Source organism: Podarcis melisellensis, assembly GCF_964234715.1.
Source record: "Podarcis melisellensis genome assembly, chromosome: 5".
In the NCBI taxonomy this organism is placed as follows: domain Eukaryota; kingdom Metazoa; phylum Chordata; class Lepidosauria; order Squamata; family Lacertidae; genus Podarcis; species Podarcis melisellensis.
In genome coordinates this window covers 12,256,658-12,269,829 of record NC_138537.1, presented here as the reverse complement: position 1 = coordinate 12,269,829, position 13,172 = coordinate 12,256,658, and positions in this window count along the sequence as shown.

The window sequence follows — 13,172 nt, the reverse complement described above, 5'->3', positions numbered from 1 at the left end:
ATGATCCAGATGTGGCTTGAAGTTTACGAATGCCTGGGCACTAATGAAGTCAATGTGGACAAATCCAGAGGGGTGCATTCCAATACAAACCCTTTCAGCATCTCCCCTCACCTTCTTTCCAGGAGAGGAGCAACCTTACATATTGTTGCTGCTGTGAACTCTGAGATTAACCACATCTAGTCTTTGTAACCAATGAGTTTTATTTATTTCCAGTGTCTCACATTGGACTCTGAAGGTTACACAAAGATGGAGATTAACTCCTGCTGTTTGTCTGCATGTTCGGATGATAGCATATCTTTTTATCATTCCAAGATTCTCAGGACAAGGTAAGCTTTGCCTAGCCTGCTTTGAATCAGATCAGACATTATCCTTATGTCAACTGCTGGAAGCTGGCTGCTTTCATACCTCCGCTTCTCACCATGGGCTTCCAGTCTCCAACAGCCTCCACTTGCTTTTATATTCTGTATCAGGTTGTTATAAATATCCAGAACTTCCTGATGTGTATGTGATATATATATATATATATATATATATATATATATATATATATTCTGATAATTAGAATCCAATAAACTATCTTTGCATAGTTATTTTCATCTTTAATGTTGGACTGCAAAAGCTGATAAGAAACTTTATTCCAAGATCAAGGATGGGTTGACACATTGGGTTGTATCCAATGGCATCCCTCTATTCACAGAAAGCGGAAATTTCCATAAATGGAAGAGGGCGGAGAGGTGATTTGCATTGATTTTCCTTCCCTCTGCAGCCCTTTATGCCCCCCTCCCAAACTGCTCCAAAGAATTGGGAGATCCTTTGGAATTGTAGGGGAGATAGCAGTTGTTTGCAAATATCACACTTCTTCCCCTCCTTCCTTCCATTTGTGGAAAGCTCTGTGGGACCACAGATGTATCTTTGTGCATTTTAAAAAATTCCTGCCCCCTACAAATAAGTGCAGCTCCAAGGCTTCAACCAATCTTAATCTGGCCTGATTATAGTCTGCTTTGGGTGCTTAAATTCCACTTGTGTTCAGTTGAATTTACTCCCAATGTCAGGAGTCCAGGTTCCAGGCTTGATAACACAGCAAGCGTAGGTAATTAAAAGGGGGAAATTATTGCAAAAACAGATAGCTCCAGATGACTCTGACAAAGCCTCCGGCATCATTACTCCAGATGACCCTTCTAAAGACTGCTTCCGGCCATGACAGAAGATAGTTAACTTACAGCTCTTGTTTTGCTTCCTGTCTAGCAGCCCTCCCATTCATTGACTCCTTGGACTTAGTGGATCAGTTCCAACCCCTTCCTAGTCTGAAAGGCTAAGTCGATTCTCTCCTATTTGTGCTTCCTGTGAGCTTTGGCTGTGTTCTAGCCTGCTCTCCACTACTGCCTTATCAGCCGACCCATCAAGGTCAGGAAGAGCCAAAGTCTGCAACTGCCAGCTCTCCCCTGCCTGACTAACATCTAAGCCTCTCTGTTCCTGGCTGCTTTCTACAGTTGGCTGCAAACCTTTGCTTGGAGCTGGCTGATTCCTGACACCCAAGTTTAGTGAGCCGGGGGAGGGGTGCTGAACTTGTATTGAGTTGTTTATATATAACCACTCTAATTAAAGAGATGTGATGGCAAGTATAGGCAGAGGCAATTTGGAAAGGCAGAAAGCACCATACATAGAATCAAACCCCAAGACCAAACTGGATGTGACACTGCATGGAGGCATGCAATTCATTTGCACCCCTATTTGCAATTAATAGTTCATTCAAGTTTTTGCATACTCTTGTTATACAGTATCACAATCCCCTCCCAACCCTCCTCTTATTATCCCAGCAATGGAGCGGCTTGGCTCCTTCTCATCCCACAGAGGTAACAGAATCAGACTGTAATCCTTCAAATATTGATGCTGAATAGCAAAAGCAAATCCAAAAGAATTCTCCTGTTTTGTAGTCAGTGATTCCTGAGTCACAGTGGCAAACCCATTCAAAAAAGAGACTCACCTCCAGCCCTCTGTTTGAAGGGGTGGCAGATGGTCTATTTGCAGTGCCTCCCTTAAAACACACATGCGATATATGGAATTACGGTGGTACCTTGGGTTACAGACGCTTCAGGTTACAGATGCTTCATGTTACAGACTCTGCTAACCCGGAAGTAGTACCTCGGGTTAAAAACTTTGCTTCAGGATGAGAACAGAAATTGCGCAGTGGCGGCGCAGCAGCAGTGGGAAGCCCCATTAGCTAAAGTGGTACCTCAGGTTAAGAACAGTTTCAGGTTAAGAATGGACCTCCAGAACAAATTAAGTTCTTAACCCGAGGTACCACTGTACTCTTTGGTTCACAAACAGTCTTGAGGTAACACCTTAAAAATTGAATTCATTCATTATTCAAAAACCAATCAACTGATGATTTATGCAAATATATCCCAGATTGCTGAATATCTTTTTTTGCCAGTGCAGTGCAGTTATTTTGAGCTGTTGTCTTTTTTTCTCCCCCCCCCCCCAGTAGCAGGACTCCTATGGAATTTGAAACAGGGTTGTGGGGGGGGGGGATAGAGTTTGAAAGTAAATGGGCATTTTATATTTGACTTCCTTTGGCAATGTTTTCTTTTGAAATGATTAAGATAAATGTGTACTCTGCCCTTGACCTCTTTTGTAACGTTTTATGTTTTTAATCTTTAAGACAATATTTTAGTTTTCTGTTAACTAGGTATCTTTCAATGTATACTTGACTTTCTTCAGTTATATTTTATTCTGAATTGTTTGATTTGATTTTTTAATGTAGGTTTTAAATTGCTTTGAGATCCCCCCTTTAAAAAAACAAACAAATAAATAATACTGGAGGGTTTTCAACTGGAACTTAACAGAATTCAGTTTTGGCACCTCTCTGGTGGACCCCATTGTCATTATAAGAGAACAAAGGAGGCATTCATGGTGAATTCTGGCACCTCTTTTTCTAGAAAAATAGCCCTTCTTCTTCTTCTTCTTCTTCTTCTTCTTCTTCTTCTTCTTCTTCTTCTTCTTCTTCTTCTTCTTCTTCATACGGCCAAGTGAATCTACCATTCCATAGCAAACTGCATGTGTGAAAGAATGAGTCTACTAAGATCACATGCCTCAGGCTTGGTGCACCCCCTGTCTGAGATTCTAGAGAGCTGTGCTAGTCAGTATGGACATGCTGGATGGATCAATTGCCTGGATGTCCCTATTTTCATCAAAGAAATGCTGGAAGGTTATGGACTCAGAATAAGGCAACCTCCAATGTTTCTATGAGAACAATGCCTGAACAGGACCGTTGAAATCCAGTCTGGTATAGTGGTTGAGCAGGTGTGGGGAATCTGTCGCCTTCTTGGTGTCGCTGGACTACAACTCCCAGCACACCTGGCTATTGTTTTTCATTTCATTTTTTATTTGTATGCCACCTTTCCACAGTTAAAAAAAGCAATGCTCAAGGCAGCTTACAGCATAACAAGATTTACATAATTACAAAAGTCATAAACAATAAATAAACCACACCAAAAAAAATACACAACCAAATGGGAAACAATTTCCACATAAATGAAAATCTAAAACTAAGAATACAGTCGTACCTCAGGTTACATACGCTTCAGGTTACATACGCTTCAGGTTACATACTCCGCTAACCCAGAAATAGTGTTTCAGGTTAAGAAATTTGCTTCAGGATGAGAACAGAAATCGTGCTCCGGCGGCGTGGCGGCAGCAGGAGGCCCCATTAGCTAAAGTGGTGCTTCAGGTGAAGAACAGTTTCAGGTGAAGAATGGACCTCCGGAATGAATTAAGTACTTAACCCGAGGTACCATTGTACAGTATTAATATCACAGTTTAAAATGACATAGGTAAAAAATAACAGCAATTTAAACAAAAAACAAAACGGAGCCCTCTCTGCCCAACAACAACAGCAGCCGTCCTTTATGGAGCCCATCAGGCCCTGCCCTAGGCCAGGTGGTGAGTGGCAGGACTGGGGCCCTCAGGCGCTGAGCAGGAGAGTCCTCCTGGGTGGTAGCTGTAGCAGCAGTTCTTATAGGCCTGTCAGGCCCCGCCCTGGGTAAGGTGGTGAGTGGTCATGCTCTCTGGGGATTATGGGAGCTGAAGTCCAACAACATCAGAAGGGCTGCAGGTTCCGCACCCCTGAGTTCAAGTGTTGGACTACGGCTGGATAAAACCAGCTTCACAGTCCGAAACAGCTTATCAAGTGCCCAACCAGTTGCTAAATCTCCCCCTAGCCTGCATCCTAAGACTGGTGTGAGGTTAAAGTGGTGGAGAAGTTAGCCCTGGGCTTCCTGGGAAGAGGTGAGCTAAAAATGTAATATAAAGGTAAAGGTACCCCTGCCCGTACGGGCCAGTCGTGTCCGACTCTGGGGTTGCGTGCTCATCTTGCTTAAGAGGCTGGGAGCCAGCGCTGTCCGCAGACACTTCCGAGTCGTGTGGCCAGCGTGACGAAGCTGCTCTGGCGAGCCAGCACCAGCGCAGTGCACGGTAACGCCGTTACCTTCCCAATAATAAAGCGGTACCTATTTATCTACTTGCACTTAGGGATGCTTTCGAACTGCTAGGTGGGCAGGAGCTGGGACTGAACGACAGGAGCTCACCCCGCCGCGGGGATTCGAACCGCCGACCGTACGATCGGCAAGTCCTAAGCACTGAGGTTTTACCCACAGCGCCACCCGCGTCCCGTCAAAATAGAATATAGAAATACATAAATAATAGCACTCACAAAAACTATGAAAACATGATTTTGGTACGCTCTCAGTCTGGGACTGGAAAAAGGGTGTCAGCTGCACCTTCTTACAAAAAAGACAAACGTTCCCAGGGCTGCATAAGGTTCCAGGTTACATAGAGCTTGGAGAATGGGGACTGTATTCATTGTTTGCATGCTCTAGAAATCGCAGACTGGAATGCACAGAATAGGCTGTGAAGCTCAATTTTTTACACCATAAATTTGAAAAGTGTGGTTGGTGATCTAGGTTTAAGTCTAGGGGTCACTGAAGTGAATTCTTTCCTGTACAGCATATTTCTCACCTTTCTGCCCTTGTTATTAGCAGACGGCGAATTTTCCTGCACCACTCAGAGCGGTGCTATTAAAGATGGTCTGCAAAGTAAAGGAAAACCAACCATTCCAGCAACCCTGGGAAATGAAAACAATAGACCTTTCCCACCCTTTCATGTACATCTCTCTATTAGTACATACCAGGTGAGCCAGGTTTGGGATATGGCTGCTCAGTTTGCTAATATTTACTTGCATGGTATTCCCCCCCCCCCCGCCCCCAGAAGCTGCACCTTCAAACGGCATTAATGGATCTCGCCCTCCCCACAAACATTAGACATCGCAGGAGGAAGACATTGTGATATGTGAATTCTTGCCAGCTTTCCCGTCATCAGTGGAACAGTGCCATCTTCAGGATGCTAAACTCAAACTCTCCATTGTGCAAAGCCCCAAATTTGCAATCAAGAACTAGAAACCACTGAAGTTGAAAATGTAAGTGTCAAAAATTAGCCCTGGTCGATCAGTCTGACAAACTGTGCTATTTTACAAATTGTCCAATATCATGGCTCACCAACAAAAATATTATATTAAACCAGCTGCTAGTGGTGATTAGAGCTGGCTCATCTCTCATTTCAGGGAGCTACAAAGCACACGGGGTTCCTCTTTGTTGCAATGCAATTATGTGAGTCCTTGTACTTTGTCAGACCGTGAGGCCACATCGTACGACGGACAGCATGAGAAGCTTGCATGGTGCCTTTGACCGCCTGGGCATCTTCCTTGACTGTGCAAGGTTTGATGTCAGCTAGAAGGCTTCTTCACGCAATAAATGTGTGTAGAAAAAATGCAATTGGGCAGTGGGGGAGAAGAGCGCTATTATGCCCACTCTTCTACTGGCCTCTATGCAGTCCAACTATCCCTATTTATCAGATGCAGTCCCCATTTCCTGGTACCTGAACCTGGAAAATCCCTATCCTGCTTATGGCTCCATTTTTGCGTTTTGCAGGATGTCTTGTTGCTTGCAAATGCACCATGCAAGTGCTATGGAGAGGTTTTAAAAAAGCAATGTGTTTGCACCATGCTAACCTCCCCAGCACCAGACCCCTTTGCCTCCCTTTCCCAGTAAGCAACAGCAACTCACCTGATGGGAAGCTAGCGTCATGGCTCTGAACCACACAGCAAGTTGCTTCTGCTGGAGTCCCTTCATCAACTGCCCTTTTTAGCAGCATATATTATGTATTTACAAAGGCCAGGGCCTTTTCTAAAGTGGCTCCCCAATTTGAGAATTCCCTCTCCAAACAGGCGGGTCTGGTGTTGACATAGCAACCATTTTGGTGCCAGATAAAGACTTTCCTCTTTGTCCAGGCATATAAGATGACAGTTTAGTTGGGATTTTGTCCTATTCTGGTCTTTGGTTTGATTTTCTTTTTTTCATTTGGCTGTGTAATGCTGATGGTTTTTTGCCTTTATTTATTTGCTAAATATATTTCTGCGATGCCTCTCATTAAAATAATACCAAGGCAGAGCACAATAAAACAATTTGATGTAGCACAGCAAGTCTAAAACAATTCAATATACAATAAAATCTATTCAATTTAAAACAAAACACACACATAACCCAATTACAGTGACCAGGAATCATTCAACCGGTATCAGAGGCCAGGGAAAGCTTGAGTAAATTGTTATGTTTTTAGCAGCCACTGTAATTCTAATAAGTTTTATTCACACCTTTATAGGATGCCTTGGAATCATTCCAACAGCTGAGATATTGTTTGTTTGTTTGTTTTTAAGTAAACAAATGAATAAATTAAACCAAAAGGACAAACACCTTCCTGGCTTTTAAAGCAATTCCCACCAGTCTACTGCAAAGTAACTAAGCAGAGCAAGCAGCAAAAATATTGGAGCCTTCAGAAACAGGATGGAATGCAGACATTTGTAGTATATATAAAGGTTCATTATACTGAGCAAGATCATTAATCCATCTAACTCAGCATTGCTGACACCCTCTAGGGCTTCAGACTGGGTGAGACAGGCCTGGTCATTCCAGGGACTAAACCTGAGACCTTCTGCATGCAAAGGTGATGCTCTAGCTGGCTTTAGGCACCAGACCCATCGACAGACCAGCTCTGCATTACAAAAATGTCTGCAAACGTGACATGAAGGCTGGCAGCATCAACCCCACCATGTGGAAATCCTTCACAGTGCCTGGAGACAGACAGTCAGGTTGTGCATCCATGCTTTCCTCTGCTCCCGAGACAAATGGATGCTAACTTGCCAACTTTGCATCTACCGAGCTACAGGCCTTCCTTATCTGAGCACTGCAAGCATATGCCTGTTTTCATCTGTGAAATATTGGCAGGCATGGCCTTCATGCAGAGCTCTGCAACCTATGGGTATAAACATTGCACACAGGTGATCCCTCTGCTTCAGCAGTTGAAGGAAGAACTTTTATGAACACCAGCTGCTGGAAACCACAGCAGGACAGAGAGCTCAGATCCTGCTTGTAAATTTCCCACAAGAATCTGGTTGGCCACTGTGAGAAGAGGATGCTGGACTAAATGGGCCATTGGCCTGATACAGCCTTATGTCCTTATGCTCTAATGTCCTTATGCTCCCTCTGTGTGATGGGAGACCCAAGGGCAAGCTCTTCAGTCTTGTGTACACCTGCATGCTCAGAAATTCTGTTCTGATGACCTCTGGATCAATGTACAGTGGGCAGGGAGAGGATGCAGAATCCCACAGACCTTGGATTCATGTTGCATGATTCAGTGTGTAAACTTCTAGATCCTTCCTCTCCAAAGGCATGCAGAGATGTGGTCTTGAAAGAGGTTGAAAACTCTGAAGAAATGAAGGCTTTGGAAGTTTAAGAGTGGTGGAAATTACAGCTGGGGGTGGGCAGGAGACCAGTGAGAAGCACTTTCTGCAGGTAGCAGACAGGAAACAAGTTCCCTGTGGTCAGACTGGCCTCCATCATGCTATGGGGCTCCTTTGTGTTGGGATGTGTCCCGGGAGATGGGGGCATTTGGCAGGTCCCAAGCTGGCTCCAGCCACTGGACAGCAACTGAGCGAACTCCGGTTCTCGGAAGAGCATCAATTAGCGACTCAAGCCTCAGAAACTTTCAGAAGCTGAGCATGCTCTTATCAGCAGAGTAAATAACTTCTCACAATGGAAGTGGCTGACAGAGACATGTGTAAGCATTATTTACAGGCTTTTATTCAGCATAGTTCAGGTACAAGGGAAAAACATGTCTGCTTCCCTTCGTGTCCAAGCAAAACAGCAGTACAGCAAAAGCAATATACAACGGAAGTTCCCAGCAGACTGTGCTGGAAGTAAACAGACATGTGACATACAACAACTCCACATATCTGTTCCTCTTAAGGCAGATCAGAACATCAATATCCTAACACTTTGATGCTCTGGGTAAGAGTGGGCAATTCAGGGGGGGAAGAGCAGGAAGAGACATGTGCTAATGAGCTCGTTGGTGGAAAAAGTAGGATCGAAGCTCAGTAGAGTATGCCAGAGGCAAACAGAAGGCAGAATGGGATCTACTGGTAAATCTCTTGGTGATTTGCGAGAGATTGGCAAGGGTTCTGTTTTTTAACTCCCAGTTGTTTCACATTAAAAATAATAAAAGGTACTCCTCCAACAAATGATAGGTCACTGATTCACAGAAAGATTGTAGGCAATCAGGAGTGTCATTTTTTGGGGGAAAGCTCAGTAATGGTAAAAATATTTTTTTAAAAAATCCTCAGCTGAGCATGTACTCACTCCATTCCTAAATTCTAAGTACATGTGCACTCTCTTGAGACTTTTTATTTTGCATCCTAACAATGGATCTCGGGGTTATAAGGGTGGGTTTTTTTAAAAAAAAAGTAGTTCCCACAAGGCTGATGTTTGTTAAGTGTAAAGTATAATGGACGAAATAATATTGACTGATGACCAAGAAGGAAACAGCCCAATATAGTCTGTTATCTTGACATTCCAGAATTAGATGTGAAATGGGTTTCATTTCAGTTAGTTTTAATATTCAAGCCGTGTGTGTGTGTGTATGTGTGTGTGTGTGTAAAGTTTGCAAAGTTCAAATGCAATGTCAAGTGAGTTAAAAGCTTGAGAGAAATTATTCAGTGTTCCATCCGCAGTGAAAAATTATCAACATGCATCAGTGGCTGCAGAAGCAGGGACACGCGGCTCGAGTGAAGTTTTTGACTTTGACAAAGAGGCAGAACAAGAGAAATTACGGAGTTATCAAGGAAGCGTTTCTAGGGAGAGTGGAGTGGCGGGGCAGGGGTGGAGAGAGAGAGAGATGTCAGAGGGTGAAGTAATCAGATTGAATATGTGACCTTTGCTTCTTCATGAGGTAACATGCTGGGTGAAAATCAAGGAAGAGAATAAAACATTATTTGGACATAATTGTCACTCTGAATCCATATAAAATATTTTGGAGAAATGGGAAGCACCAGCAGCAAGAAAAGTGGGGAGGACACTGGGTGTTGGTGTTGTTTTAAAAAAAGGATTCTCTCAGCCCTCCCCCTGCATCCCAGTTGTATGGGAAGGGTTCCTCAATGTTTCATTTAATTCAAACACTTTCATGCAGAATATCCAGAGCAGTGTACAACACCGTCAAAACATAACAACACAATCATAAATATCTTATGAAAACCAATTCAGCAATTACATTAAAAGTGTGTTAGTAATGCTCAATCATATGCAGCAGGTAATACGTTCATTAGGAAAGTCCTGGGTAAATGGATGGGCTTTTCACATGTATGGAAAGCACAATATAGATGACCTATCCCATATTTCATGGGATGACTGTGCCACCACTGCACTGCAAACACCCCTTTTCTGCCGATCTGCAACTGAATTTCCAAAGGCCGTGGTGCCACCAGAAGACTGAATTTCCAAAGGCCATGGTATCACTAGAAGGGCCTTATCTGCACATTTCTGTGCACAGAACTACATGGGAGAAAACATTCCTTTGGGTGACCTGGTCCAAAGCTTTTTAAGGCTCTGAGCACAGGCTTAGAATTCTCCCATTGGTCCTTCTAGTGGTTGAGGCTCAGATCTGGAATTAAAATAGGTCCTGGGGCTGAAGTTTGGTTCAAACCAATGGCTGGAAATAACAGGTTGTCCTTCTCCAAGATGACACTCAACAAAATTTAGCCCAACTACCCAAGGTGTCAAATTCCCAGTATGGGCTGATCTGACATAGAATTTGATGGTCATGATTGTGTGGTTCAGTTAAGAACATCAGAAGACTTCAAAGTTCATCTAGCCCATCATCATGTTCTCAATGGTGGTCAGCCAGATGACTGCAGGACACCAGCAAGCAGGACCTGCGCATCAGATCACTGTCCTCTCCTGTAGTTTCCAGCAAGTGGTATTCAGAAGCATACTGCCTCCAGCTGCTAAGTCAAGTTAATTTAAGAAGCTGAAGAGCAGAGTAATTGGGAAGACTGGAACATGGAGCGCTAGATTAGATTAACTAAGTAATATTAGAGTAATTAGTAGTTCATGCTTACCAGTGCTTGCAAAATCTGTCTCTGCTGGATTCCACCTTGGCTATTGGGAGCCTACTTTGCCACATATTTTCAGTTACTGCTCTGGTGAACATGTTTGAATATGCTGTTCTTCTGGAGACATATGCCTGGACTTCTGTATGGAAAGTGAAGTGCGATTCATATTTTTAAAAGGAAGCTAAAGGAAACTTCCCAATCCCAACAAGCTGGTTTTGGGTTTTTTCCAAGCAGCCGTCAGTGCTGCCCACTCTTTAAAAAATCTGCAGCTTGCCAAACCCTGCAATCCTCTCATCTATGAAGATATCCCACAGACAATGAGTTGACAAATAGCCCTGCTGTTCAAGCCTCCTTCTTCTGGATTTGTAAGCGCTGTTGTTCCACAGGACAATAAAGCAAATGGATCTTCTTGCTTCTGCCCTATTGAGAATTTTGACAAGCATTTATTCAGAGAGTGCTCTTCAAGTGGAACCCCGGGAGCTCCAGCAGAGACTTCGGCATGCATCACTAAAATATCTGTGGCTGTGACGCTGAGAGAAATGACATTCGTGACACTTCTGAAAGTAGGCAGCTCAGCACTGGGTTTTGGCGCAACAAAAATGAACATGCTTGGCGTGAGCCATGCTAAAATAATTGAGCATTTACCATAACCAAATGAAGGTCCACAGAAAAGACCTCACTGGGCTTTTGAAAGTAAAATGGTCACACAGCTTGTCTAAAGGCAATTTTGCACTTTAAATGATGACCTTCCTTCATTTGGCTCTCCGTCGCAAGGAATCTAAGGCAACTTCCAAACATCATCATCACCATCATCATTATTATTATACCCCACCCATCTGGCTGGGTTTCCCCAGCCACTCTGGGCGGCTTCCAACAAAATATTAAAATACAATAGTCTGTCAAACATTAAAAGCTTCCCTAAACAGGGCTGCTTTCAGATGTCTTCTGGTAGTTGTTTTTCTCTTTGATATCTGGTGGGAGGGCATTCCAGATTCTAAAAATAGCAAGGAAATGAAACCCTAACCCAAAAGCTTGGGAAATGTTGGTGTTCACTGAAAGGCAAATCCTGATAGATCCAGGAGGACCTCTCTTTGACTATGTGCATTCCATAGTTTTGCCACCATGACCCAAAAGGATCTGTCTTGCATGCCCCGCCACATCACTTTACATGGAAAGCAAAGGTGGTGTGTAGTGGTTGTTGTCGGATCTGGACTGGGGTGACCCAGGTTCAAATGCTTGCTCAGTCAAGAAACTCATTGGGTGACCATGAGCTAGTCACTATCTCTTCACCTGTCAGAGACTGGCCTGAAGAAGAAGAGGGCTGGGAGATGGTCCCGCCTTCCCTTTTGCTTCTTTTGGAAGAGGAGGGGGAGGGGAAAGAATCACCCTCCTCCCCGTTCTTCAGTAGTGGCAAGAAGAGAAGGAGACAGGAATGATTTAAGGCAGGACAAAGAACTACCAAGTTTTGAGGTAATGGGTGAAGAAGGGGGAGTCGGCGAACAGGTAACAGACACATCCTCAGAGAGCCTGGGAATTGCTCCCGCTCCAAAGACATGTCGGTCAATCAGGATCCAGGAACAGAATGTGCTGGGCCTGGGGGTAACCCTTGAAATGCTGTCCAGAACCAGTCCAGAATCTGGAGGTTCCACTAGGAGTCAGTCCGACAGGTCCAAGGCAGGATACGAGGCAGGAAGCCAGGCAAGGACAGGGGCAAGATCTGGCATACAGCAATATTGCTCCCGCAACCTGGGGCGGGGTCCGTCAGCCTTATATCTTTATCGAGGTAACAGCCGGTCCTGATCCCCCAGTGACTCACCTCCCTGTTTCGCCCAAACACTCCTCCTGCAAGTACCCAGGTCTCTCCTTCTCTCAGACCTGCAGCTCAGGAGATGTTGGTGGATTACTAGACCCAAGGGCTACCTCAGCCTCCTCGGACCCAACCTGTAGTGAAGCAGCTTTAAGTGATGGCCCAGCTGAAGGCAACGAGGTAATCCCCACATCTGGTGCCTGGGCAGGCTCAGGCCCCTGACTCGGCCCAGCTGGTGTTCGTTGCAGGGGAACCTGTGCAGACTGGAACTCTTCAGGATCAAGCCCCAGACTTGGTTCAGATGATGCCTGAGGCAAAGGATCCAGTGCAGACTGAGACTCCTCTGGTTCTGAGTCCGAGCCCAAGACCCAGGCCATCACAATGAGAATGCAAAGATGTGGGACACCAGGGACTTTACGTAAGGACACAGGATGTTGCTGGGGACGGAAAAGGAGAGGCTCAAAGTAAGCAACGTCCTGCTAGCATCCAGGGCTAGATCTCATGTCTCGTTCCAAGATTGCTGAATAAACCCACAAATAAGAGCTTTCTGTGTTTCTTCTTTGACCTTGGAGGCTGTTGAGGAGGAGAGAATCCCTCGAGTCTGGTATCACCTAACCTGCCTTACAAGGTTGTTGTGCTTATAAAAGGAGAGGGACTATACATTCTGCCTTTGGAGAGAAAGCAGAATATAAATATAATAAATAAATAAATAAAATAATGGTGATTATGAGGCAAGATGACTTCAGACGTTGACCTGACCATACAGGTAGACACATATGGGATGAGGTAATGATATATTATTTGAAATTTCTAAAGGTCAACATTTTATTATTACTTTGCTGATGATAAAGAGTTATGCTTGTTCTAGGA